Raw genomic sequence first — 25,389 nt, forward strand, 5'->3', positions numbered from 1 at the left:
AATGTAGTCCTTGTAGGGTACCCTTCTAAAATAATGAGACGAGCCTCGCCGAATCAAAAGGCAAATTGCGGGGCCCTCAATAATTGGTCATAATAAATACTTAGAATTTGGGACGGGCTGTTTAGTGAATTCCACTCCCCTCCCCGAAGACAATAACGCGTTAGATTCTTTAGGCGCGACTTAATCAAATTACATTCCTAAATTCGGGTGCGCATTTATGTGACCCAATTTCAAATCTCAATGGAGTCGAAATGTGTTAACAATTACGGGTGCATTGATTGTGACGTGGTTCGAGATACATTTTCACGACGTTGCAATTCTATAAAAATAAATGATAATAATAAAAGCGGTTAAAACTTAATAAAAGCACATAAGTCACAACATGTATTTAAATCAGATATTTAGCCATTATAACAATTTAAGCGACCGTGCTAGAACCACGGGATTCGAGGGTGCTTAACACCTTCCCTCGGGTCAACAGAATTCCTTACTTAGAATTTCTGGTTCGCAGACTTCATTTGGAAAAGTCGAAAATTTCCTCGATTTGGGATTCAAGATAAACCGGTGACTTGGGACACCAAAAGCCAAACCTTTCCCAAGTGGCGACTCTGAATTAAATAAATAATCCCATTTCGAATATTGTCACTTAAATTGGAAAAACTCCACCCGCGCATCTATCCCTTCGGGGCCGGGCACGCAAAAAGGAGGTGTGACAGCTCTGGCGACTCTGCTGGGGAATTGTAGACCCAGAACCACTGGTTCAGGGTTCAAGAATTCGAGCTTAGAATAATTGTTATATTTGGCTTTATTATCTGATTTTTATTACATGTTTTTTGCGTAACGTGCTAAATGTTGTCTTTTACCGCTTTGATATTATCTGAACTGTATATAAACTGTGCCGAAACCTTTCTCTTCTTACTTCCGGGGAGAAGCTCGCTGGTCGGGACTCCCTATTCTGTTAATGTCAATACCTAAAATAAGAAAGAGGACGGACAAGTTACAAAGCCGGACGATCTCGCGGGTCCCCGGTACGTAGCCCCCTCCTCGACTCGAGTTGTCCGCTCGGGTGCACAGTCTAGAACAAATACCCAGGTTACGAACCTAGAATAACTTGACTTCATGCCGGATCCCTAGTAGGAACGCTTATCTGCATCATGTTGCATTTGACTTAGGGGACTCAACACAGGGGTTGGGTCCGTCTAGGACAGGCAGCCTGAAACGAAAAAGACCCCCTGGTGCATCCTATTTGTGTTGTGCATTTATTTGCTTCGGTTCCGCATGTCGACCGGTTCCTAAAAAGGGGAAAATAGCAGCGTAGGGGAGAATAAAACCAATGTCCAAGTAGTGTAAAAACCTCGCCGGAATTCTTTCTAAAAAAAACTGTCTTTTATTGAGAGTTATTAAAATAAAAAATAAAAAATAAAAAAAAAATTCTTTTATCACTTTCAAAACCAAAAAAAAAGTGTTTATTTTAAAAGTAAAAAAAAATGGAAAATCCATAATTCAAAAAAGTGTGTTGTTTCTTTTGTAGTACCCCTTTTATAAATTCAGACTAATGATCCAAATATTGTATAAAAAAAAAATAAAAAAAAAAAATTCTTTCTTGAGCCTTTATCTTTTTTCAAAATAATAATACTTATTCTTGATTTCTAGGTTTTCTCTATTCATGATATGCCCGAACTACGCCGGTTTGATTCTCACCGGATGTGAGATACGTAGGCAACCCTCGTCAGGTTCAACCCCCATTTTGCTAAAATAGCCAAAATCAAAAAAAAATATGTTTCAAATTTTTAAAGAGTCATAAATAAGTCAGGTGATGCTGTTTTGACATGAATAGCCGAATGTTCCCGAAAGGGACGCCGGAAGGCTGACTTTGCATAAATAGCCACTTTTGGGTTTTGCTTAGCATTTTTAGACCCACACAGCCTTAAAATCTTCGTCCCCGAAGTGCTTAAAGGCCGTGTTCAAAGCTTGGTCCCCTCTGTAAAATATTTTGAGTCAGTCATTTTTGTTAAAATCACCTTAATAAATGTGCAGGATGAGCACGATGCAAAATGAACATTTTTCAATAATGACCAAAATCCCTATCAAGTTACGGCTATGGTGGAATGATCTAGGTGTTGAAGGGCAAAATGAGGTTAAGAAAAATCTGAAAGGTCTTGTGGGTCTGTTGGAAATCCAGCCTCGGGGAGATATCATAAGAGCTTTGGTTACCTATTGGGACCCGGCGCACAATGTTTTCCATTTCTCTGATTTTGAGCTCACCCCAACTTTGGAAGAAATGGCCGGATACATCGGGAATACTGAACTTCCGTTGAGGGAAAAATACTTGGTCGCCCCAAGAGTCGTCACGGTACATCGGTTCCTGGATTCATTGAAAATACCTAGAACAGTCCACAACCCGGATCTAGCAGCCGGATTCTGTACTCCATGCTTCATATATGATAGATACGGTCACGAGGGGGGATTCAATAATCCAATCAACAAACTGTGCAGCAAAGGAGTTCGTCAGAAGTGGGACGAGCACAGACGGGTGGCGTTCATGATAACGTTTCTGGGTCTTCTGGTATTTCCCAGGAAAGATGGAAACATTGATTTGAAGATATCTGGGGTCGTCAGCACTTTACTCACGCAAAGTGACAGTACTCTCGCGCCTATGGTGGTATCCGACATCTTTCGAGCTCTCACAGCTTGTAAAGCTGGGGGAAATTTCTTCGAAGGTTGTAACTTGCTCCTGCAGATATGGATGACCGAGCACCTTTGCCATCATTCCGAGATTTTGAGCCATGGTTCCCCGGAAAAGACCCGCATAGAAGAATCTTACGCGAGAGCCAAAGAGATCAGTTTGCCCGAAGGAGTCCTGGCTTGGACCTCGTTCTTTCAAGCTCTTACTGCCAGCCAAATACAATGGAAGTTGGGATGGTTGCCCGTTGATGAGGTCTTATATATGTCAGCGGCTAAAACTCATTTCTTGCTGATGGGGCTTAAGAGCATTCAACCTTACGCACCCTGCCGAGTTTTAAGACAGTTCGGAAGATGCCAGACAGTACCTCATGAGGAAGATCTAAGCACTCAAGCAATTGAGATAAGTCCTAACGGACAGTTCCCAGAAGCAAAGATTCGCCAAATCTGGAATGAGGGTCAATATTTGAAATCAGATACTTGCGTGCGGGATCAAGCCAAAGGAGAAACGGCGCCAGGTTACCTTGCATGGTACAGAAGGGAACTCGAGCATGAAAGGCCAGCTAAGAGACCCCACATCCGGAATTTTACCGAATCATCACAAAAGCAGTGGGATTGGTTAGCAAAAGAAAGAGGCTATTGCACCGAAATCAGCAGGTTAAAGCAACAAGTGGAAAACTTGAAATATGAACACAACGTGCAAGTTGCTACCGATCTGGGAGAGCGGAACAGGTTGATTCAAGAAAATGAAATGCTCAGAGCCCAGATCAAACAGATAAGGTTGGATGCAGATAGACAACCAAGGCGTCGATCGGACGAGCAGCTGATAAAAGGGCTAAAAGGTGAAATCAGGGAATGGCGAGATGGTTTGGAGAAATCTGAAAACATCATAGCAGAGCTCAAAGCACAGTGGGATACAAGAACGGATAAGCATCGCAGGTACCTGAATCGATTGGAAAGCGACCATGAGAAGACTGTTGCTAAGATAAAGAGAGAGATGGCTGCACTTGAGATCAAAGCAGCTAATCAGGCCAAGGATTTCCAAATTGAGAGCAGATACTGGTATGACTCAATAGCCCAGATGAAGTTGGAAGTACGACGACTGAAGCATCAGCATGTACAAGATGCTCAAGTTTTCAAGATATGCAGCGATCAGACAAAACGCCTGCTCGTAGAGAAGAAGCAAACCAGAGATAGGATCAAGGCCATTGCCCATGCCATCACCAGACGATGTCTACGATGTGAGAACATGTCCAGCACTACCGTCCTCTCGGCAGTAATGGGTTATGTCAAGCAGACTATGTACGAGCTGGAACAACTTGAGAGGGATCTCGCGCCTAGGACCGCGGCGAGGCCGAACGATGCCCCGCGGAAACCAATTTTTAAAACCATAATGCATTCATAGGTCAAATCTGTATTTTCAGCATCTTCTGCTCGTTTTTTTTTTATCAAGGTGATTTTCAGTCTATTTTGAGTCTAGGTTCATTTTCCAAGTTTGCTTTTCCTTTTGCAGAATGTAGCTTGTAATAGAACATTTCAACAATGAAGAGGTTGTTTCTTTCACGTCCATTTGTGTTTTTCGAACTACGTAATGATCTGATTCACGTAGGCATCGTGATACGTAGGCAATCCTCATCGGATCCGGTCGCATTTCTTTTACTACAAAAATAATAAAAAATATATATAATAAATAAAATAAAAGGGAAAACAAAAGAGAAAAGAAAAAAAAGGGAAAAACTAATAAGAGAAAAAATGCCGGAATGACGCATGCTCTTGTAGCAAACATATAGTAATCCACTTAACTGTATAGGTGCATCATGCCCAACGTGAGATTAACTATCTATTATTTGCTGCAGAATTAACCGTGCGTTTGTCATTGAGCATTTTTTCCAGGGTTTTTGAAAAGACGGTTGGTTTGGTGAAAGTCTGGCCTCGCACTCATACTTCACGAGGTCAAGGAGAGGTGTTCAACTACCTATTGTTAGGACCAGAAGCAGTACTCACACTTACTTCACCAGGTCAAAAGGAAGTGTGGAAATGTCTTCGGAAATTCCATTGCAAACAGTCCCCGTCTCTGAGGAGAGCTCAATCTCAGCCGTCCTCACGCCTGAATCCGCAACTGCGGAAGAAAATAGAATCCTACGGCTCCGCATGTTGGAAATGCTGGATGACTGGAACAATGGGAAAGAGCCGCCAAGTGTCGTCCCCGGATTCCCTGAATTATTCTCCAGGTCAGGTGGGACTTCTAATGTCCCCATAAATTACCCTGCTACCCCATTCGGGTACCCAGCCACCTCCGCCTTCTCCGCAGGATCACCTTCTGAGCCTCATCCCCGAATGTCGGCCACTGATGCAAGCATGAACATCTTTACTGCATCGCCTTGCCCAGCTACGGCACAGCCTGCCACATACAAGCCAAGCTTTGACTCATCCTCTTTTACATTCCAAGCACCATCGTTCTCAATGGAACCAACCAGGTTCGCTACCAACAATAATCCTCTACCGCCTCAGTGCGAACTCGCACCGGGACAGGATCAGAACCCCAGGATTGCGGAACAAAATGAGATTGCTAAGAGAATGAGAAGCCTTGAACAAAGTTTGAAGAATATGCAAGGGTTGAGCGGACAAAAGAGCGTCTCTTACGCCGACCTGTGCATGTTCCCTCACGTGCACCTGCCAACGGGTTTCAAGACCCCCAAATTCGAGAAATACGATGGGCACGGTGACCCCATTGCACATCTTAAGAAATACTGCAACCAATTGCGGGGAGCCGGCGGAAAAGAAGAACTGCTCATGGCATATTTTGGGGAAAGCTTAGTAGGGATAGCTTCAGAATGGTATATGGATCAGGAAATGTCCCGATGGCATATATGGGATGATCTCGCCAGAGATTTTGTAAAGCAATTCCAGTATAACATCGACATTGCGCCAGACCGAAACTCTCTGTCGAATTTGAAGAAGAAGCCTTCGGAAAGCTTTAGAGAGTATGCTATTAAGTGGCGTGAACAGGCGTCGAGAGTGAAGCCTCCCATGGATGAAGTGGAAATGGTCACTACCTTTCTCCAGGCTCAAGAAGTCTGACTATTTCCAAAACATGATGTCGGCCATGGGTAAGCCATTCGCAGAAGCGATCAAGATAGGAGAGATGGTAGAGAATGGGTTGAAAACGGGAAGGATTTTGAGTCAAGCAGCCATAAGGGCAACCTCTCAGGCCGTCCAAAGCGGGTCGGGAGGAACGACAAGGGGGAAGAAGAAGGAAGAAACGGCTATGGCAGCCTCTGAAGCAAGGGAGTATCGTCATCCCAGGCCCCATTTTCCGGAAAGGGCCCCACAACACTACTACCCCCACTCAAATGTGGCATATGCTCATCAACCTTATATGGTCATGAATGCCCAACCTTATAACCATCCACCACAACAAGCCAACCGAGGCCTAGCTCCACCTCCCAGAAATCAGCCTCCTTACCGCAACCACTATAACCCACAACCCCCGCAGAATAACTACCGCCCCCAGGAGCCACCTTCGACGGCGGACTTTCACGCCCATCGGTGAACAATACTCTACATTGTTCCCTAAGCTAGTCCAGTTGGGTTTCTTGCAACCAATTCCCCAAACGAGGCAAAACCCGACATCTCCTTCTTACAAAGCCGGAGTCAGATGCGCCTATCATTCAGGGGCCGAGGGACATGATACAAACGACTGCTGGTCATTGAAAAGAGTGGTCGAAAATTTGATAGAGCAGGGGAAAATAGTGCTAAGGGACGAAGAGATCCCGAATGTGACTAACAATCCATTGCCCGCTCACAATAATGGGCCGCTGATCGGCATGATTTGTGAAGACAAAGAGTTCGACCCTGCCTTGAAAGCCATAATTGCCATTGTCGACACGGGGAGGAGGCCTGAAATAGACCAGAAATCAGAAAGGGGGGAGGAGGCCAAGGCTGCGGAAAGCAAGCCTGAAAAGAAGGTGGAGAAGAAAGTGGTACCGGCAAAGGGTGGAGTTCTTTACATACCGCGAGGTCAAGCCAAGAAGACGCAGAACTTCGGGATCAAAAAGACAAAACCTATGTATGTGCCAAAAGGGGCCTATGTGGTCCGGGGGACGATTCAACCACCTCGGCTGAATGAGCCAGTGGTTATCGGACGCGTGCCACAAAAGCCAATGACCAACCCGTCCACAGTGCCGTGGAATTATCAAAAGACTTTGGTAACATACAAAGGTAAGGAGGTCATGGAAGAACTTCCAGAAAATACTTTCGTTGGAGGGTACTCAAATACCCAAGAACTGAACAACGCCACACAAAGGCGCTTCCCTCCAAAGGAGCCCGTGAGTGTTGAAGAAGCGGAAGTGTTCTTCCAACAAATGAAGATGCCGGATTACGAAGTGATAGATCAGTTGCGCAAGCACCCTGAGCAGGTGTCCATGCTATCATTATTGACAAGGTCGGCCGAGCATCAAAAGATCTTACTGAAGACCCTGAATGAGGCATATGTGCCGGTTGAAACCTCGGTGGAGCAATTAGAGCGGATGACAGAAAGATTCTTCGCCGTCAACCAAATCTCCTTCAGCAAGAACGATCTACCCCCGGAAGGAGCAGCACACAACAAGGCATTACATTTAACAGTCAAATGTGAAGGACTACTATGTCAAGCGGGTAATGCTGGATGGGGGATCAGGTGTTGACATTTGCCCGCTCTCCACGCTGCAAAGAATGGAAATTGAGACCGGAAGAATCCGACCCAACAACGTCTGTGTAAGAGCTTTCGATGGTATCAAGAGAGACACCATGGGAGAAATAGACCTGCTGCTGGTCATAGGACCAGTCGAATTTCGAGTCACTTTCCAAGTGATCGACATGGACACATCTTACAATTTCCTCCTTGGCAGGCCTTGGATCCATGCGGCAGGAGCCGTGCCTTCTACTCTTCACCAGATGGTGAAGTTCGAGTATGAAGACCAAGAGATCGTGGTCCATGGAGAAGACGAACATGCCATTTATCGGGACCCATCTATCCCGTATCTTGAACCAAGAGAAGGGAGCGAGCATACGGTCTATCAAGCTTTCGAGGTGGTATTGGCAGAGCAGCACGAAGAGGGAGTACCTTGCCCCCAGCCTTTCTTGTCTAACGCTTCGGTTATGGTGGCCAAAGAGATGATCCGACACAGATTTAGGCCAGGGAAGGGGCTTGGACGAACCCTTCAGGGAATGACGGAACCCATTACTTTACCAGTCATCAAGAAACCTTTTGGACTAGGTTTCAAACCTACTCCAGCAAACGAAAAATGGGCAAAGAAAAGGAGAAATGAGGGCTGGAAGTTGCCTCAACCACTGCCGGATTTACATGCGACTTTTGTCAGGCCAAGGTACACTGAAGAAGAAGAAGATGAGGTCTTCACAGTTGAGGAAATCGAGGAAATATGTGGGGCAATGAGGGAAATGCTCTACGAGGTCCACATGGTTCAACCAGGCGAAGGCACGAGCACTGCTGAGATGATGTACATGGGGCCAAACGCCAAGCTCCAAAACTGGGAGATCACGCCATTCCCAACTAGACGGAAGTCCGGGTAGACCTGTCCTGCCACCTTTCCTGTATCACAAGTTATCTCCGGGACATAACTTGAACGTTTTCTTCTTTTCAATTGTTGTTCCGAATTCCTAGTTGTAAACGTTGTTGTCTTCCAATTTTCCAAAGAAAATAAAAAAAAATCATCATTGCTTTCCTATTCTTTCTTTTGTTCTGATTTTATTACTTTTCCTCTTATCTTCCTTTTCAGTCCTAATAATGCGGCTTTAAATATGACATGCTTGCGGACTTCACGCCCAGATCACAATGAGCTATTTAACTGCGAATTAATGAACCCAGAACCAGAATATGATGCGGAAGAGGCTTTTAGGGAGATAAACCGAGAGTTGGAATATTTCGAGAATAAACCTAAGCCAAATCTGAATGACACTGAACCGGTAAATTTAGGAACCCCGGAAGAAATCCGGGAGACCAAGATAAGCATTCACACGGACAAGAAAACGAGAGAGGCGATAATTCAACTTCTTTTCGAATTCAAAGACGTGTTTGCTTGGTCATATGATGACATGCCGGGACTAGGTGTCGATCTAGTGGTTCACAAATTGCCGATTCATCCTGATTGTCCTCCGGTTCAACAAAAGCAACGAAAGTTCAAAACCGAGGTCAGTGACAAAATTAAAGAGGAGATCACCAAGCAACTGAAAACAGGAGTGATCCGGGTAGTCCAATATACAACATGGTTGGCGAATGTGGTTCCAGTACCGAAAAAGGACGGGAAAACTCGGGTATGTGTAGATTACCGAGATCTGAACAGAGCAAGTCCCAAAGATAATTTCCCGCTGCCCAACATCCACATCCTCGTTGATAATTGCGCCAAACACGAGATACAATCCTTCGTAGATTGTTACGCTGGATATCATCAGGTGCTGATGGATGAAGAGGACGCCGAGAAAACCGCTTTCACCACGCCTTGGGGCACCTACTGTTATCGGGTCATGCCATTTGGTCTAAAGAATGCTGGGGCTACTTACATGAGGGCCATGACCGCCATTTTCCATGACATGATGCATCAGGAAATAGAGGTGTACGTGGACGATGTAATAGTCAAGTCCAGGACACAGGATAATCACATCCAAGACTTGAGGAAATTCTTCGAGAGGCTAAGGAAGTATGACTTGAAGCTAAATCCAGCCAAATGCGCTTTCGGAGTTCCGTCAGGTAAACTTTTGGGTTTCATCGTAAGCAGGAGAGGTATCGAGCTAGATCCGACTAAGATAAAATCTATCAAAGATCTACCTCCCCCAAGAACGAAGAAAGACGTGATGAGTCTTTTGGGCAGGCTGAACTACATCAGTCGGTTTATTGCCCAGCTGACAAGCACGTGTGAGCCCATATTCAAGTTGTTAAGAAAAGATGCGGCGATTAAGTGGACAACGGAGTGTCAAGAAGCCTTTGATAAAGTCAAAGAGTACCTTTCGAATCCCCCAGTCTTGGTCCCTCCCGAACCAGGGAGGCCACTTTTCTTGTATCTGACAGTCTTGGAGAACTCTTTTGGCTGCGTCCTCGGGCAACACGATGTGACCGGGAAAAGGGAGCAGGCGATCTACTACCTGAGCAAGAAATTCACCAGCTACGAGGCCAAATACACTCTGTTGGAAAAGACATGCTGCGCTCTCACATGGGTTGCTCAAAAGCTGAGGCATTATCTCCAAGCCCACACTACATTCCTCATAAGCAGGTTGGATCCCTTGAAATATATATTTCAGAAACCAATGCCTACTGGGAGACTGGCTAAATGGCAAATCTTGCTTACGGAATTCGACATAGTTTATGTCACTCGCACGGCAATGAAAGCCCAGGCGTTAGCAGATCATTTGGCCGAAAACCCGGTCGATGAGGAATACCAGCCATTGGATACCTACTTTCCAGATGAAGAGGTAAACACCGTAGAAGTGATCTCAGAGGAAGCTCATGTTTGGAAGATGTTCTTTGACGGAGCCGTGAACGCCAAGGGTATAGGGATTGGGGCAATTTTGATCTCACCTGCCGGTCAGCATTATCCCGCCACAGCTAGACTTCGTTTCTTCTGCACAAATAATACAGCTGAATATGAAGCCTGCATTATGGGCATACATATGGCAATCGATCAGGATGTCAAAGACTTACTGATTATGGGAGATTCTGACCTGATCATCCGGCAAGTTCAAGGCGAATGGGAAACTCGGGATGTCAAACTTATCCCATACCGACAACATGTGGAGGACCTCAGCAAGCGCTTTACCTCAATAGAATTCAGGTATATTCCGAGGTGTCGCAATGAACTGGAAGATGCACTTGCTACTCTGGCTTCTATGCTACCCTACCCGGGCGACGCCCACGTTGATCCTTTGGAAATCCAAATCAAGGAAAGACACGGTTACTGCAGTGTAATCGAGGCGGGATCAAATACGCAGCCTTGGTACCATGACATCAAGAAATTCCTGAAGACACAAGAATACCCCGAGCATGCAACTGGAGATCAAAAGAGGACCATTAGGCGACATGCAAGTGGTTTCTTTTTGAGCAGTGAATTGTTATATAAGAGGACTCCGGACCTCAATCTCTTAAGATGTGTCGATATCGAGGAAGCGAGAAAGATCATGCACGAAGTACACGCAGGTGTGTGTGGACCTCACATGAACGGGTATGTCTTGGCAAAGAAAATCCTTCGAGCAGGTTATTACTGGATGACCATGGAAAAGGATTGCTTTAGTTTCGTTCGGAAGTGTCATCAGTGTCAGGTGCACGGTAATTTGATTCATGCACCTCCCACGGAACTGCATCCCATGTCCGCACCTTGGCCATTTGTCGCTTGGGGCATGGACGTCATTGGACCAATTGAACCAAAGGCTTCGAATGGACACAGGTTTATACTGGTTGCCATCGATTACTTCACAAAATGGGTAGAGGCTGTCACTCTCAAGTCGGTCACCAAGAAAGCTGTAGTGGATTTTGTACACTCAAATCTTATCTGTCGCTTCGGTATTCCTGCGACTATCATTACAGATAATGCAGCAAACTTGAACAGTCACTTGATGGGAGATGTGTGCGAGCAATTCAAGATAACACACAGGAATTCCACTCCTTATCGGCCAAAAGCCAATGGTGCTGTGGAAGCTGCAAATAAAAACATCAAGAAGATTTTGAGGAAAACAATACAAAGTTCCCGACAGTGGCATGAGCAGTTACCTTTTGCATTATTGGGGTACCGCACTACGGTACGCACATCGGTGGGAGCGACTCCTTATCTTTTGGTTTATGGGACCGAGGCCGTAATACCGGCAGAGGTAGAGATTCCTTCACTTCGAATCATTGTCGAAGCAGAAATCGAGGACAGCGAGTGGGTTAAGACTCGACTGGAGCAATTGACGTTGATTGATGAAAAGCGGATGGCTGCAGTTTGTCACGGACAGTTATACCAACGAAGGATGGCCCGTGCTTACAACAAGAAAGTCCGACCTCGGAATTTCGAAGTAGGACAATTGGTACTGAGGCGTATTCTGCCGCATCATGAAGAAGCAAAAGGAAAGTTTGCCCCAAATTGGAAAGGCCCATACATCGTAAGGAAAATATTGCCAAGAGGAGCATTGTATTTAGGTGATATCGAAGGAAATGACCCTGACACAGCGGTGAATGCAGATGCAGTCAAGAGGTACTACGTCTAGATCATACTCCAAGTGGTCCTGACACGTTGAAAATGGCGAAGGTGTTTATTCCCCACTGCTCCCCAAACACTACCCAATTCTCTCTACCAACTTTTGAGCCGCTTACAAAAAAAAAAAAAAAGAAAAGAAAAGAAAAGAAAACAAAACATTGATTGAGGCCTGAACTACGTTTGACTTGATTCCGAAAGGATACGTAGGCAGCCTCTCCCTGAGGTTCAGTCACACCAACAACAAAATCCCATCCACCCTGAAATTGAAAACCGGGGCATGTCGGACACTTGAGAAGTTTAGTATCAGCTACCTCTCTTTACCAAGTGCAAGCCTTCAAATCAATTACCAAAGATAGTGGGAAACCAATAAGCATCACAAATGGAAACCGGCACACCCTGAGTTGAGAGAAATAAAATGAGAGAGTCTCGGCGGTGAAAACCTTCGGGCACCACGAGGCGACGGGAGTAGAGAAACCAAAATGAGAGAGCTTGTTTAGTAAAAACTCGCAAAGAGTGCTATCAAGCGATGACAGGAAGAGAAATGAGAGAGGTCAGCCAGTGAAAACCCGCAAAGGGCGCTGTTGGCCGAAAAGGAATGACGCCACCCCAAGAAGGTCTCGGCAAAGTTCCACCGGTTTTGGAATCACAGATCTGTTCTGGTTCAGGAAAACGCAAGTTCATGGAAGGTCGGACGTCCAGTCCAAAGAGCATGTCATGTCATTTAAAGCCAGCGTTATCTTCCTCAGATAAGTCTTTCTCGTCCCGAAAAGGGTATTCCTTTTCTGATTTGTTTTCCCCTGCTTTGTTTCTTTTCGAATCCCTTTTGCATTTTAACCCCGAGTTCAGGACACACCGGAAAGAGTAGGTGGCATGGTTTGTTTGCACGGAATCCCGTCTCATGAAGGAAAGCACCTCATCTCGTTGATATGATTACCCAAGCATGATGAATCATGACGTTTGATGGTGTTCCGGAGTAAAGGAAAAAGAGAGAAATCTTGAAATCTTCCCCAGCAAGTCCACCTTCGGACAAATCCCCACAGAGTCTCCCCCTGTACAAATCCCAACAGAGTCTTGTACAATCTCCCACAAAATCTCCTCAATATAAAAAAAAAAATGGAATCTCCCCAGCACATCCCAGCGAGTCCTTTTGTAAACATTCCCCAACAAGCTTACCCCAACAAATCCTAGAAATCCCACTTTGAAATAAATCCCCAGCATGCCCATTGTACAAAAATCCACACAAAGAATCCACTTTGTAAATATTCCCCACAGAGCTTCCCTTTTGTACAAATCCCCACAAAATACCTCCAATAAAATCCCCGTTGAGAACCTCCAAGCAAAACGGGACACAAAAAAAAAAAAAAAAAAAGAGCCTTACGAGGCAAATCATCACAGAATCTGGAAATACAAGCCTGAGCGGTCTAAAGGGTTTCGGCATATGAATCAAATCAATGGCGGGACTTCACAACAGAAATGAAGACGCAACAAAGCAACCGGGAACGATCAAGGTCACCGAACCGACCGTCATTTTCGAACTAACAATTGTTCTTTAAGTCGAAACAGGTATTAATCCAAGACAACCGTGCAAGAAGCAGGTGTCGCCCAAAGAAGAAGGTACGCGGGTACAAGAAACATTTTGGCAATAAGGAATTCACTCAAAAGGTAAGTTCCCGCAAAACTCCCTCTTATTTTTCTATTAAAACAAGAAAACTCAGAAAGATGATCGTATAGCATTCTAGAGCTCTATCCCCAGCCAATCAGCATTAGGGTTTTAAACCCTAAACTGAATTTTCCTTTTAGTCAGCATTAGGGTTTTAAACCCTAAACTGAACTTTTTCCTTTCAGCCAGCATTAGAGTTTTAAACTCTAAACTGAGCTTTTCCATGCAATCAGCATTAGGGTTTTAAACCCTAAACTGAATTTTCCTTTTAGTCAGCATTAGGGTTTTAAACCCTAAACTGAACTTTTTCCTTTCAGCCAACATTAGAGTTTTAAACTCTAAACTGAGCTTTTCCATGCAATCAGCATTAGGGTTTTAAACCCTAAACTGAATTTTCCTTTTAGTCAGCATTAGGGTTTTAAACCCTAAACTGAACTTTTTCCTTTCAGCCAGCATTAGAGTTTTAAACTCTAAACTGAGCTTTTCCATGCAATCAGCATTAGGGTTTTAAACCCTAAACTGAATTTTCCTTTTAGTCAGCATTAGGGTTTTAAACCCTAAACTGAATTTTCCTTTCAGCCAGCATTAGAGTTTTAAACTCTAAACTGAGCTTTTTCATGCAATCAGCATTAGGGTTTTAAACCCTAAACTGAATTTTCCTTTTTAGTCAGCATTAGGGTTTTAAACCCTAAACTGAATTTTCCTTTCAGCCAGCATTAGAGTTTTAAACCCCAAACTGAACTTTTTCCTTTCAGCCAGCATTAGAGTTTTAAACTCTAAACTGAGATTTTCCATGCAATCAGCATTAGGGTTTTAAACCCTAAACTGAATTTTCCTTTTAGTCAGCATTAGGGTTTTAAACCCTAAACTGAACTTTTTCCTTTCAGCCAGCATTAGAGTTTTAAACTCTAAACTGAGCTTTTCCATGCAATCAGTATTAGGGTTTTAAACCCTAAACTGAATTTTCCTTTTAGTCAGCATTAGGGTTTTAAACCCTAAACTGAACTTTTTCCTTTCAGCCGGCATTAGAGTTTTAAACTCTAAACTGAGCTTTTCCATGAAATCAGCATTAGGGTTTTAAACCCTAAACTGAATTTTCCTTCTAGTCAGCATTAGGGTTTTAAACCCTAAACTAAACTTTTTCCTTTCAGCCAGTATTAGAGTTTTAAACTCTAAACTGAGCTTTTCCATGAAATCAGCATTAGGGTTTTAAACCCTAAACTGAATTTTCCTTTTAGTCAGCATTAGGGTTTTAAACCCTAAACTAAACTTTTTCCTTTCAGCCAGCATTAGAGTTTTAAACTCTAAACAGAGCTTTTCCATGCAATCAGCATTAGGGTTTTAAACCCTAAACTGAATTTTCCTTTTAGTCAGCATTAGTGTTTTAAACCCTAAACTGAACTTTTTCCTTTCAGACAGCATTAGAGTTTTAAACTCTAAACTGAGCTTTTCCATGCAATCAGCATTAGGGTTTTAAACCCTAAACTGAATTTTCCTTTTAGTCAGCATTAGGGTTTTAAACCCTAAACTGAACTTTTTCCTTTCAGCCAGCATTAGAGTTTTAAACTCTAAACTGAGCTTTTCCATGCAATCAGCATTAGGGTTTTAAACCCTAAACTGAATTTTCCTTTTAGTCAGCATTAGGGTTTTAAACCCTAAACTGAACTTTTTCCTTTCAGCCAGCATTAGAGTTTTAAACTCTAAACTGAGCTTTTCCATGCAATCAACATTAGGGTTTTAAACCCTAAACTGAATTTTCCTTTTAGTCAGCATTAGGGTTTTAAACCCTAAACTGAACTTTTTCCTTTCAGCCAGCATTAGAGTTTTAAACTATAAATTGAGCTTTTCCATGCAATCAGCATTAGGGTTTTAAACCCTAAACTGAATTTTCCTTTTAGTCAGCATTAGGGTTTTAAACCCTAAACTGAACTTTTTCCTTTCAGCCAGCATTAGAGTTTTAAACTCTAAACTGAGCTTTTCCATGCAATCAGCATTAGGGTTTTAAACCCTAAACTGAATTTTCCTTTTAGTCAGCATTAGGGTTTTAAACCCTAAACTGAACTTTTTCCTTTCAGCCAGCATTAGAGTTTTAAACTCTAAACTGAGCTTTTCCATGCAATCAGCATTAGGGTTTTAAACCCTAAACTGAATTTTCCTTTTAGTCAGCATTAGGGTTTTAAACCCTAAACTGAACTTTTTCCTTTCAGCCAGCATTAGAGTTTTAAACTCTAAACTGAGCTTTTCCATGCAATCAGCATTAGGGTTTTAAACCCTAAACTGAATTTTCCTTTTAGTCAGCATTAGGGTTTTAAACCCTAAACTGAACTTTTTCCTTTCAGCCAGCATTAGAGTTTTAAACTCTAAACTGAGCTTTTCCATGCAATCAGCATTAGGGTTTTAAACCCTAAACTGAATTTTCCTTTTAGTCAGCATTAGGGTTTTAAACCCTAAACTGAACTTTTCCCTTTCAGCCAGCATTAGAGTTTTAAACTCTAAACTGAGCTTTTCCATGCAATCAGCATTAGGGTTTTAAACCCTAAACTGAATTTTCGAAGAAAAAAGACAAAAAAAAAAAAGATATCCCGAGATATTAGAGTAAAGGGAAAGCAAATCGACTCCAACATTTGACTAAGGTCCTGAACTCTGCCAGTCACATTTTATTCGGTATCCCGGAGATTAAACAAGTCGCCGCAACTCGCATGCATCAAGATTCAGATCAGAGTCTACAAGCAGAATCAGCTAAGACCCAAGATCAAGTCGTAAAAGAATCATAGATAGGAATCTTGTAACTAGCAGTTGACATACACATAAGTAGTTAGCTCAGTTTTCCAATTTCCATTTGGTTGTAATAAAGCGGTCAGTAACGTAGCAGTGGCAACAGCAGCAGCAGTAGCAGCAAGCATTGCAATCCCATGGTAGTCCCAGCTACCAAAACCTCCCGAACTACATTGACCTGATTCCTGTTTAGCCCAGGATATGTAGGAAATCTTTGAAGCAAGATTCGGTCAGATCTTTCAAAAATGCTTCGTACGGAGTGGTCCATAGGCAAAAATCGCTCATACACGCTCACTTTATCTTTGCACGAAAACTCTTCGTGTTTCCGAACAAAGAGGGGCAACTGTGAGCACGTGATTTTTGTTTTACGCGACAATCACTCCAAAAGAAACAAAATGATAGCAATTGGTTTTTACTGTACATTTGCTGGATTTTTACGTGGCATTTTTTGTTAGTTATTTGTTGATTTTGCCCATGGTTGTTTTATTCAAAAAATAAATATAAAAAAAATATATATGTGTATATGTCGTGTGAACCGCAATCTGTTTATTAAAAGAAAAATAAAATATGTGCGTCCTTCATTGTATTTTGTCATTAAGTGTTTAGTATAATTAAATGTTAATTGTGTGATAATTGTTGTCCAATGTTTACATGGTATTATTTAGCAAATTATTTTAAGGAATTAAAAAGAAAAAAAAGAAAAGAAGGAGTTTCGGACTTGGGCCAGTCCGGTTTTTAAAACAAAACAAGCCCAAACAAACTCAGCCCAAACCCCATGTAAACCCGGTCCAGACCAGCTGGCCTCAGGGGGCCTTCCAAACGACACCGTTTTACTGCAGCCTGATCTGGGCCGTTGATCTCAAATTGATCAACGGCCAAGATCACATTCCCCGTAACCCACCAACAAACCCGACCCGTCTCACCCGGACCGACCCCAAACCTTTATCCTTGAAACGACGTCGTCCCTGGTTAGCCAAAGGATCCTGGCCCTTCATCTCATCTCATCCAACGGCCAGGATCCATTTGCTCACTAACTATATAAACTCCTAACACTACCCTGCCCCCTATCCAAACCCCAGCCTTCGTCGTCCTCACCACAACCCCCAAACCCTAGAGCCGCCCTAGTATCCCCCACCATGAAAACCGGCGGCATGAACGCCGGTGACCTTCCCCTTAACACCATAGAACCCCCTTGACGTCCTGAACCCAAATCTACCAACCACATACCTCGAATCCAATCCCGCCTTCTCGAATCTTCATTTGAAGATTCGAGTCGGAACCTAATCTACACCGATCTGCCTTGAAATCATACCAGACACTCCTCAGGCCCCCCTCGTGACCAAACCATACTTGGTTTGGTCCGAATCTAACCAGGGAAACACGAATCCCAAATCTAAGTTTTTGAGCTCTAGTTTTCCCTGTGCATGTTCCGTGCTTTGTTCAAACCGAAGAAATTAAGGCCCAATGGACCTTAATCGAGGTGTTTCTCATCCGAGAAACACTTCGTTTAAAAGTCCATTCAACCTTAAAGAAGGTCCGTCCAAACGCCAGTGGATTTTTCTGATTTGTTTTAAGGTGAGTTAATTTTCTTTTCTTTATTTCAGTTCGTATGTCTGTGTGTTGTTAAAGGCCTGTCCGCATGGCCAAACTTTTGTTTTGTGTTTTTGAACTGCTATTGTCCACCTTGGCCGGACCTCTGTATTCAGTCAATTTCTTTCTTCATAATGCGTGTGTATAAATGTATATTCAATTGAATCCGTAACTGGTCATCCATTTAGTTCTTAGGACCTTTCTGTTTGACATTGCAAAATGAACCCCTTATGTGATACTGTTAAATGTCTGATTTTTGGCTACGATTGTATGTGTTAATGCTGATATAGTCGAGTCGACATGTGTCGTCAATTGGTTTCAACTGTCCAAACAATAACAAATCGAGTTGCTTCTGTTGAACATTTGCCTGAATCAATTAAGAACCAAGTCCTGTTAATTATAGTCTTTAATATGATTTCAGAAAACCTAAGGCTTGGTCTGTAACTAAAATCTGAATTGATGGCATGTGCACTTGTGCACAGCATGTGCACTTGTGCACAGCATGTGCATTGTGCACAGCCTGGTCCCTGTACAAAGGGCTTTTGATTTAGAAATGGTTTGACAGCATATGCTGTCAGATATATTCTACTGCCCATGCTTGCTTTTAGTTAATAAAATAGGAAAGGGAAGCCTGCCAGGGAATATTGATGGGGTTAATACTTAATTAACTAAGTGGAACTGAAAAGGGACAGCACATGGGAGGGGTATTTGATTAATCCAACAGGCTGATAAAGGGCTGAGGTTTAGGCTTATAAAATACAGACAGAATTAGAGACAAGGGGGAGATAGAAATACATACACACACACACAAAAGGATAGACATTGAACCTTAAGAGCTGAATAGGAAAAACACAAACAGAGATAGAGAGAGGTTAAGGGATATAAGCTATACAACCAACAATCAGAAACCTTCTTCCTCCTTTTGTTATTGGGTTTTCAGTTGTTTCAATTTGTTCAAGCCAATTCTGATCCTTTGAAATCTCAGTTGTGTCTATTAGTTGAGTGCTTTCATTGGTCTACTACTATCTGGAGTTCTGATTCTACTCCACTGGGTGTTGCTGTTATTTGGCTATCGCTTTCTATTGGCTATATTTGCATCTCTGCACTCGAGCTGGGTTCTTGCTGTATTGCTTTGTCTGCTGCTATTTCTGCCCTGCTGCTACTGATAGTGTTGTGATTGCTGCTTCATTTTGTTGTCATTATATTCTGCTGACTCCCCCTTTCCTTCAATTGTCAAATATTTCCAGGTACACAACCTCTGAAACTTTGTATTGTTGAAAGTTTGAAGTTGAAATAAAGAAAAGAACAGCTGTTCATGTTATAACATTGGTGTTAAAAATAGGTCGAATGTTAGTGGGATTGTATTTTACTGCAAACTGCAAACACTTTGTATAAAACTAGCATACATTCTGCTGAGATGGACTGTTAGATAGCGCTGTTCAATAGCAATAACAATATGATAGACAGCATGTTTGATTTGGGATACGTTCAGTTCAGTATAATACTGTTTGGTTTAGTTACAACTGTATAACATACAGTCAGGGCAAACACTTGTATGTATTTCTGCCTAGACCACTGAATCGACAAATCTGTGGTATTAGGTCTAGGATAGATGTATCCCAAACAAACTCTCATGCAGTCATATTAAAAGTCTGGCTATCGATGCCAGTTTCGCTTGTCAGTTTATTTGTTCCAATGCCGGTTTGATATCAGGTTTCGGTACAGATTCTTCGTTTCGAAATGATGTAATGATTGTTGAGGAAAACTAATAATCATTTTTGAGTTCAATTAGTAGTAATTTTTCCTAATAAAACAGCCGATTTCTTTATCAATCTCAAATAGGTTAGAGTGTTAAGAATAGAACTTGGAGGTCGTTAAAACATAACTCAATATATGTTGTTAGTTTGTTTGCAATCTCACTTAGCGAATTAATAAGCATATTCACTTGTTGAAGACAAAGAATGCCGTAGCTTTCACCTCATGAACAATCAATCAGGTAATCAAACAAGTTTAGGTTCGGCAAACATAATAAGGATTCAGTCCGTATTTGTCTAAACCAGCAAAATTCGGCATCATCCTTCCCTTTAAAGATAAATGTAGTAAAAATGTAGTCCTTGTAGGGTACCCTTCTAAAATAATGAGACGAGCCTCGCCGAATCAAAAGGCAAATTGCGGGGCCCTCAATAATTGGTCATAATAAATACTTAGAATTTGGGACGGGCTGTTTAGTGAATTCCACTCCCCTCCCCGAAGACAATAACGCGTTAGATTCTTTAGGCGCGACTTAATCAAATTACATTCCTAAATTCGGGTGCGCATTTATGTGACCCAATTTCAAATCTCAATGGAGTCGAAATGTGTTAACAATTACGGGTGCATTGATTGTGACGTGGTTCGAGATACATTTTCACGACGTTGCAATTCTATAAAAATAAATGATAATAATAAAAGCGGTTAAAACTTAATAAAAGCACATAAGTCACAACATGTATTTAAATCAGATATTTAGCCATTATAACAATTTAAGCGACCGTGCTAGAACCACGGGATTCGAGGGTGCTTAACACCTTCCCTCGGGTCAACAGAATTCCTTACTTAGAATTTCTGGTTCGCAGACTTCATTTGGAAAAGTCGAAAATTTCCTCGATTTGGGATTCAAGATAAACCGGTGACTTGGGACACCAAAAGCCAAACCTTTCCCAAGTGGCGACTCTGAATTAAATAAATAATCCCATTTCGAATATTGTCACTTAAATTGGAAAAACTCCACCCGCGCATCTAACCCTTCGGGGTCGGGCGCGCAAAAAGGAGGTATGACAGCTCTGGCGACTCTGCTGGGGAATTGTAGACCCAGAACCACTGGTTCAGGGTTCAAGAATTCGAGCTTAGAATAATTGTTATATTTGGCTTTATTATCTGATTTTTATTACATGTTTTTTGCGTAACGTGCTAAATGTTGTCTTTTACCGCTTTGATATTATCTGAACTGTATATAAACTGTGCCGAAACCTTTCTCTTCTTACTTCCGGGGAGAAGCTCGCTGGTCGGGACTCCCTATTCTGTTAATGTCAATACCTAAAATAAGAAAGAGGACGGACAAGTTACAAAGCCGGACGATCTCGCGGGTCCCCGGTACGTAGCCCCCTCCTCGACTCGAGTTGTCCGCTCGGGTGCACAGTCTAGAACAAATACCCAGGTTACGAACCTAGAATAACTTGACTTCATGCCGGATCCCTAGTAGGAACGCTTATCTGCATCATGTTGCATTTGACTTAGGGGACTCAACACAGGGGTTGGGTCCGTCTAGGACAGGCAGCCTGAAACGAAAAAGACCCCCTGGTGCATCCTATTTGTGTTGTGCATTTATTTGCTTCGGTTCCGCATGTCGACCGGTTCCTAAAAAGGGGAAAATAGCAGCGTAGGGGAGATAATTACTTATTTTTGGAGAATAAAACCAATGTCCAAGTAGTGTCAAAACCTCGCCGGAATTTTTTCTAAAAAAAACTGTCTTTTATTGAGAGTTATTAAAAAAAAAAAATTTCTTTTATCACTTTCAAAACCAAAAAAAAAAAAGAAAAAGTGTTTATTTTAAAAGTAAAAAAAAATCGAAAATCCATAATTCAAAAAAGTGTGTTGTTTCTTTTGTAGTACCCCTTTTATAAATTCAGACTAATGATCCAAATATTGCATAAAAAAAATAAAAATAAAAATATTCTTTCTTGAGCCTTTATCTTTTTTCAAAATAATAATACTTATTCTTGATTTCTAGGTTTTCTCTATTCATGATATGCCCGAACTACGCCGGTTTGATTCTCACCGGATGTGAGATACGTAGGCAACCCTCGTCGGGTTCAACCCCCATTTTGCTAAAATAGCCAAAATCAAAAAAAAATATGTTTCAAATTTTTAAAGAGTCATAAATAAGTCAGGTGATGCTGTTTTGACATGAATAGCCGAATGTTCCCGAAAGGGACGCCGGAAGGCTGACTTTGCATAAATAGCCACTTTTGGGTTTTGCTTAGCATTTTTAGACCCACACAGCCTTAAAATCTTCGTCCCCGAAGTGCTTAAAGGCCGTGTTCAAAGCTTGGTCCCCTCTGTAAAATATTTTGAGTCAGTCATTTTTGTTAAAATCACCTTAATAAATGTGCAGGATGAGCACGATGCAAAATGAACATTTTTCAATAATGACCAAAATCCCTATCAAGTTACGGCTATGGTGGAATGATCTAGGTGTTGAAGGGCAAAATGAGGTTAAGAAAAATCTGAAAGGTCTTGTGGGTCTGTTGGAAATCCAGCCTCGGGGAGATATCATAAGAGCTTTGGTTACCTATTGGGACCCGGCGCACAATGTTTTCCATTTCTCTGATTTTGAGCTCACCCCAACTTTGGAAGAAATGGCCGGATACATCGGGAATACTGAACTTCCGTTGAGGGAAAAATACTTGGTCGCCCCAAGAGTCGTCACGGTACATCGGTTCCTGGATTCATTGAAAATACCTAGAACAGTCCACAACCCGGATCTAGCAGCCGGATTCTGTACTCCATGCTTCATATATGATAGATACGGTCACGAGGGGGGATTCAATAATCCAATCAACAAACTGTGCAGCAAAGGAGTTCGTCAGAAGTGGGACGAGCACAGACGGGTGGCGTTCATGATAACGTTTCTGGGTCTTCTGGTATTTCCCAGGAAAGATGGAAACATTGATTTGAAGATATCTGGGGTCGTCAGCACTTTACTCACGCAAAGTGACAGTACTCTCGCGCCTATGGTGGTATCCGACATCTTTCGAGCTCTCACAGCTTGTAAAGCTGGGGGAAATTTCTTCGAAGGTTGTAACTTGCTCCTGCAGATATGGATGACCGAGCACCTTTGCCATCATTCCGAGATTTTGAGCCATGGTTCCCCGGAAAAGACCCGCATAGAAGAATCTTACGCGAGAGCCAAAGAGATCAGTTTGCCCGAAGGAGTCCTGGCTTGGACCTCGTTCTTTCAAGCTCTTACTGCCAGCCAAATACAATGGAAGTTGGGATGGTTGCCCGTTGATGAGGTCTTATATATGTCAGCGGCTAAAACTCATTTCTTGCTGATGGGGCTTAAGAGCATTCAACCTTACGCACCCTGCCGAGTTTTAAGACAGTTCGGAAGATGCCAGACAGTACCTCATGAGGAAGATCTAAGCACTCAAGCAATTGAGATAAGTCCTAACGGACAGTTCCCAGAAGCAAAGATTCGCCAAATCTGGAATGAGGGTCAATATTTGAAATCAGATACTTGCGTGCGGGATCAAGCCAAAGGAGAAACGGCGCCAGGTTACCTTGCATGGTACAGAAGGGAACTCGAGCATGAAAGGCCAGCTAAGAGACCCCACATCCGGAATTTTACCGAATCATCACAAAAGCAGTGGGATTGGTTAGCAAAAGAAAGAGGCTATTGCACCGAAATCAGCAGGTTAAAGCAACAAGTGGAAAACTTGAAATATGAACACAACGTGCAAGTTGCTACCGATCTGGGAGAGCGGAACAGGTTGATTCAAGAAAATGAAATGCTCAGAGCCCAGATCAAACAGATAAGGTTGGATGCAGATAGACAACCAAGGCGTCGATCGGACGAGCAGCTGATAAAAGGGCTAAAAGGTGAAATCAGGGAATGGCGAGATGGTTTGGAGAAATCTGAAAACATCATAGCAGAGCTCAAAGCACAGTGGGATACAAGAACGGATAAGCATCGCAGGTACCTGAATCGATTGGAAAGCGACCATGAGAAGACTGTTGCTAAGATAAAGAGAGAGATGGCTGCACTTGAGATCAAAGCAGCTAATCAGGCCAAGGATTTCCAAATTGAGAGCAGATACTGGTATGACTCAATAGCCCAGATGAAGTTGGAAGTACGACGACTGAAGCATCAGCATGTACAAGATGCTCACAGGTATTCAAGACGAGCAGTGATCAGATAAGGCACCTACTCATAGAGAAGAAGCAAACCAGAGATAGGATCAAGGCCATTGCCCATGCCATCACCAGACGATGTCTACGATGTGAGAACATGTCCAGCACTACCGTCCTCTCGGCAGTAATGGGTTATGTCAAGCAGACTATGTACGAGCTGGAACAACTTGAGAGGGATCTCGCGCCTAGGACCGCAGCGAGGCCGAACGATGCCCCGCGAAAACCAATTTTTAAAACCATAATGCATTCATAGGTCAAATCTGTATTTTCAGCATCTTCTGCTAGTTTTTTTTTATCAAGGTGATTTTCAGTCTATTTTGAGTCTAGGTTCATTTTCCAAGTTTGCTTTTCCTTTTGCAGAATGTAGCTTGTAATAGAACATTTCAACAATGAAGAGGTTGTTTCTTTCACGTCCATTTGTGTTTTTCGAACTACGTAATGATCTGATTCACGTAGGCATCGTGATACGTAGGAAATCCTCATCGGATCCGGTCGCATTACTTTTACTACAAAAATAAAAAAAATATATATATAATAAATAAAATAAAAGGGAAAACAAAAGAGAAAAGAAAAAAAAGGGAAAACTAATAAGAGAAAAAATGCCGGAATGACGCATGCTCTTGTAGCAAACATATAGTAATCCACTTAACTGTATAGGTGCATCATGCCCAACGTGAGATTAACTATCTATTATTTGCTGCAGAATTAACCGTGCGTTTGTCATTGAGCATTTTTTCCAGGGTTTTTGAAAAGACGGTTGGTTTGGTGAAAGTCTGGCCTCGCACTCATACTTCACGAGGTCAAGGAGAGGTGTTCAACTACCTATTGTTAGGACCAGAAGCAGTACTCACACTTACTTCACCAGGTCAAAAGGAAGTGTGGAAATGTCTTCGGAAATTCCATTGCAAACAGTCCCCGTCTCTGAGGAGAGCTCAATCTCAGCCGTCCTCACGCCTGAATCCGCAACTGCGGAAGAAAATAGAATCCTACGGCTCCGCATGTTGGAAATGCTGGATGACTGGAACAATGGGAAAGAGCCGCCAAGTGTCGTCCCCGGATTCCCTGAATTATTCTCCAGGTCAGGTGGGACTTCTAATGTCCCCATAAATTACCCTGCTACCCCATTCGGGTACCCAGCCAACTCCGCTTTCTCCGCAGGATCACCTTCTGAGCCTCATCCCCGAATGTCGGCCACTGATGCAAGCATGAACATCTTTACTGCATCGCCTTGCCCAGCTACGGCACAGCCTGCCACATACAAGCCAAGCTTTGACTCATCCTCTTTTACATTCCAAGCACCATCGTTCTCAATGGAACCAACCAGGTTCGCTACCAACAATAATCCTCTACCGCCTCAGTGCGAACTCGCACCGGGACAGGATCAGAACCCCAGGATTGCGGAACAAAATGAGATTGCTAAGAGAATGAGAAGCCTTGAACAAAGTTTGAAGAATATGCAAGGGTTGAGCGGACAAAAGAGCGTCTCTTACGCCGACCTGTGCATGTTCC

Source organism: Nicotiana sylvestris, chromosome 7 (genome assembly GCF_000393655.2).
Source record: "Nicotiana sylvestris chromosome 7, ASM39365v2, whole genome shotgun sequence".
Classification (NCBI taxonomy): domain Eukaryota; kingdom Viridiplantae; phylum Streptophyta; class Magnoliopsida; order Solanales; family Solanaceae; genus Nicotiana; species Nicotiana sylvestris.